This window comes from Lactuca virosa, chromosome 5 (genome assembly GCF_052849685.1).
Source record: "Lactuca virosa cultivar CGN04683 chromosome 5, Lactuca_virosa_CGN04683_v6, whole genome shotgun sequence".
Taxonomy (NCBI): domain Eukaryota; kingdom Viridiplantae; phylum Streptophyta; class Magnoliopsida; order Asterales; family Asteraceae; genus Lactuca; species Lactuca virosa.
In genome coordinates this window covers 381,212,830-381,217,668 of record NC_136430.1, presented here as the reverse complement: position 1 = coordinate 381,217,668, position 4,839 = coordinate 381,212,830, and the positions used below count along the sequence as shown (strand labels likewise).

The window sequence follows — 4,839 nt, the reverse complement described above, 5'->3', positions numbered from 1 at the left end:
GAGGCTTGGAGAATAAAAGAAGAAAGAAGCTTACGTAATCAGCTGACTTCACGTCGTGAGGCTTATAGATTCACGACGTGAACACGAATCTTCCAAAAGATAGGCATCGCGAAGAAGAGTCCTTAGCCAACACGGAAATCTACTATTCACGTCGTGACACTCACCTATTCACGACGTGAGTTCGGAAAAATCAGAAACTATATATACTCTTGCTCATTACGATTTGAGGGACTTTTTGGCTGCCTTGAGGGTTCCTGGAGACGATTTTCAGAAGGAGAAAAGTTCTGGAATTGGCTATTTGCATCTAAGGAGAGGAGAAGTTCATATTAGTTTAAGAATTTGGTACACTTTAAACATGTCTTTGAATATGAGTTATTTGTGTTTTTTAGCTAGTATGTCCAGCTAAATCTAGCTGCTTCTGTTAGCTAGATGAAGCTGGAACTCATGGTGTAATACTTTAGCTTTGATTTACTTGTTGGATAAGACTTGTGTTGGATTGATTGAACCTAGCATGTTTGATTTAGTATTTGATTGCTTTGATTTCTTATTCTGTGTAGTTGATAACCATTAATTTGCATGAATTAGAATACCTGGTAATTTAGTGAATAATAAATTATTAGAGCTAGGATCGAACCAATCTTAGTTAAGCAATTAATTATTGAATTAGGCTGTGCTAGAGAACTCAAATTATGAATATAATTGTGTTTTGTTAATCAATCTTACATAGCTCCAATCCATTAAATAATTAATTAAGTGTTAACTTAACTGTGAACATACTTTGATTTACATGAATTAATTAATGTTAGTAGATTTAGAACTAAATTGCTAATACTACTTAATTGGTAACCAACAGTAATTGTCATAGCTAATTTATAAACCATTGAGGGAAAGCGGATTCGAACTAACAGAAGTGTTTTGTTTATTAATTGAATTTGTGTTAAAGAATTAAGTTTATCTAAACTTGCAAAATTAGATAAATCCGATTTCTTTGTTAGTAATTACGTTAATTTAGTAGTAGATAGATTAATTAGTCAAAACCGTTCCCTGTGATCGACACCCGACTTACCCGACTATTCTATAATTTGACTAGGTACACTGCCTAGGTGCAATTTAGTTAGTTAAGTTAGTTAGGTTATAAATATAAAATTAGGTGTAGCTATTTGCACGCATCAAGTTTTTGGCGCCATTGCCGGGGAACGGCTTATTTGATTGTTTATTTATTTGCTTTAGGTTGATTGATCCTTTTTGTGGGGTAAGACCTGCAAAAAGTTACTTTTCAGCTTAGTTTTTTTTTGTAGTACTGACTTCACGACATGAGCTTCATTGGCTGACGACGTGAATCCAGTAATTTCCATTTTTCTTGTTTTTCTGTTTTAGTTCAGTTTTACGTTTTTATTTTTTGTTTTATTCCAGATGTTCATGACCAGAGAATCCAACACACCTTTGGTGCCACCACTTGAAGATCTAGAGTCAGCCCTTCACAAGAAGACAGATAAGAATGCAGAAGTGAACCAAACACCAAAGAAGAAACCTTTCCAAGATCTCAAATCTGTCTTTACAAAGAAATCCGGAAAGAAAACGGGATAGTCAATTTCATCTTCAAAGGACAAGAGCAAGATAGAAGGTTTAGATCCAACTCCTAATCCAAACGAATCTGAATACGAATCCGAGACCGAGTTTGGACTATATACGAGCGAACCCGAAGACGAGCCAAGAAACGAGATGGCGAACATTGAAGAGATGTCAATGGGAGCTTACAAGAAGCGAATTCGAGACGACGTTGGACCAGGGTTAGTACAACCCGCGATGCCTGCCACTACCACATTCGAGCTAAAGGGACACTTCTTTACTGCATTTAAGGATGTTCCATTTTATGGAAAAGATCATGAGGATGCTTTTAAGCATCTAGATGAGGTCAATGACATTGCGGATTATTTCAATGTCCCGAATGTTAATAGAGATACCGTCTTGCTAAGGATGCTTCCCGTTACTTTTAAGGGAGCTGCGAAAGATTGATTAAAAGCACTTCCACCCGGTACAATCACTACTTGGGCTCAGATGCGCGAAAAAATTTTGGACCAATTTTGCCCACCATCAAAGATAGCTAAACTCAAAAAGGCGATAGCCAATTTTGAGCAACAGCCAGGGGAGTCACTTTACGAGGCATGGGAGCACTACAAAGGATTGTTAAGGAATTGTCCTCAACATGACCTCAACATCCAACAAGAGGTGTCCATATTCTATGATGGGGTGAATGTTATGACAAGGCAACTCCTTGAATCTCAAGGGCCACTAACAAGGAAAAATCCAAGGGAGGTTAAGGAGTTAGTTGAAGAATTTGCAGAGCATTCTCGTGAGTACCATAATCCAAGAAATGAAGGAGTTAAAGGAAGCAGGGGTGGAAATTCTGCAGACATGGCTGCTGTAATGGCCATGCTTGATACAATGGACAGAAGGATGACAAAAATGGACCAAACGATACATGCTATAAGAGTTGGATGTGAAAGGTGTAATGGTCCACACTTGACCAAGGATTGCAGCTTATATGATAATGGGTATAAAAAGGCTCAAGTTTGTTATTCGAGTGGGGATAAGTATGATGAAGATTGGAGAAGACAAAATAAGGAGTGGCTGCCATATGATGAATACAAGAAGCAAAAAGAAGAGAAATATAAGCAGACATGCCGACGCTTCTACCAAAAAGAGTAACCACCAGCTGAGAAGAAAGTAGACTTGGAAAACATTTTGACCCGATTTATGGAAGCTTTCGAGAAAATACATGATGATACCGATGCAGTGCTAAAGGAACACATGAAAATGATGAAAGAACAGCAGACAATGATGATTGACCAGCAAGCTTCATTAAGAAATCATCAAGCATCGATCCATAATCTCGAAGTCCAAGTTGGTCAACTAACTACTTTGGTGAGCAACAAATTATCCTCACAATTTCCCAAAAAGAATGCTCAATCCCATGTTATGATGATTGAGACTGAAGAAGAGGCCATCTCTGAGTTCCTAGAAGCATTAGAAGTGGAGCCAAGGCAGCCCGAACCAGAACCGAAGAAGTTAAAGATCGAAAATAAAAGTTCTGCTAAAATACCAGATTCACGACGTGAGCCTGATATGCTCACGACGTGGGATCAGTCTAAACAGAAAACTTCAGAAAATGTTCCGGCTTATCGTCCACCTTTACCGTTTCTGTCTCGAGCTAATCTTAGTCCACTGGAAAGGGAGCATTTGGAATTCATAAAGCACATAAAGGGTATTCCTATAAATATTCTTTTTGTTGAGACGTTAGCTAAAATTCCCGAGTATGCAAAGTTCCTACAAGATTTAATGGATACTCGTCAACAATTGAAGAAAAATTCCAAGGAAGTTTTAAGTGAGCAAAATTCAAGGGTAGTGTTGGGAGAGTTACCAAAGAAGATGGGAGATCCTGGACGCCTCACTCTTCCATGTGAGTTTGGGAACAATCTGAAGACTTATGCTTTAGCCAATTCTGGGGCTAGCATAAATTTGATGCCTTTCTCATTTTACAAAAAGCTTAATATTCAGAAGATGAAGGCTACCAAAATGACAATTCACATGGAAAACCGTTCAGTGACACAACCAAGGGGCATTGTAGAAGACATATTAGTAAAAATTGAGAAATTTGTTTTCCCAATTGATTTTGTGATTATGGATATGAAAGAAGATCGCAATATCCCCATTATTCTTGGTCGCCCATTACTTAATACTGATGGTGCCTTGGTTGATATTCATGAGTCCAAGCTCACTTTGAGGATAGGAGATGAAAAGGAAACTTTTGGAATAGAATATGGTTTCCAAGGGAGTAATCTTCAAGGAGAGGTTTTCAATATAGATGAAGAGAATGAACTTGAAGAATTAGAGAAGCTCATGGAGGAAGAAATCAAAACAATTCAACAAGATAAACGAACAAAACCGAGATCATCCGTCCCTTTTTTAGTTGAAGTCATTGCCTACACAAATCCAACTTCTTGGGTAAGTAAGGAAAGCGATGAAATATCGAGTGAAGATGATGAAGACGAGGTAACTTCCAAGGAGACAAGTCCAATGGTGAAGGAAGAAAAGATTCCTATGGAGCTGAAGAATGAAGAAAAATTGGAGACTAAAGGGATCAAAAGGAAGCTTGATGAAGACGAGAAGAAAGCTAAAAAGAAGAAATCAAAGAAGGCGTACATTCGACGTGTCCAAGCTTACAAGAGGCGATGGAAAGAACAGAAGGTTCAGGTGGTGATGGACTCGTCTGACAGCTCAACGTAGGGAGGCACGGAGTCTAGCTCACGACTCCATAAAAAAGAAGCGCTTCTCGGGAGGCAACCCAAATTTGGTTTGAATTTTCTTTCTTTTCATTTTAGTTTTAAATTTTAGGAAAATCGATCCTATCATCTAAATCCTTTTGTGCATAATAGAACACTAAGTGTGGGGTCCCTAGAATTAAGTGGTAATACATTAAGGATTATAGTTAATAAAAATTAGGATTTATTAAGTAATTTTGTGCTCAGACAGACTTCACGACGTGATTCAATACGATTCACGACATGAGTCCAGGAGAATTTACGGACTCCTTATTCAGCCCACTTATTATTTAATTGAATGACCCAACCGCTCAGCCCAAGATTGCTCACGACGTGAATCAGAAGAATTCACGACGTGAATTTTGAAAGGATCACGGGACCACAGTTAAAGGTCAGATACCTTTTGACCTAACCACTTCTTTATTCCTCACAAAGTGAAGGTGTTCTTTCCTGGTCCCCCATTCCGATTTCAGCCCTATTGCACTTCATTTTCCATTTTTGCTTACGTAAACTCCCT

The 4,839-nt window shown here is 38.2% G+C and overlaps 1 non-coding gene across 1 annotated transcript; it reads right to left on the bottom strand.

Moving 5' to 3' along the window:
• Positions 1-2,106: 2,106 nt before the first annotated feature.
• LOC145117836 (small nucleolar RNA R71) lies at positions 2,107-2,213 on the bottom strand. The gene has a single exon (XR_013712830.1). It is a non-coding gene; the product is annotated as a small nucleolar RNA R71 (small nucleolar RNA).
• Positions 2,214-4,839: the final 2,626 nt, after the last annotated feature.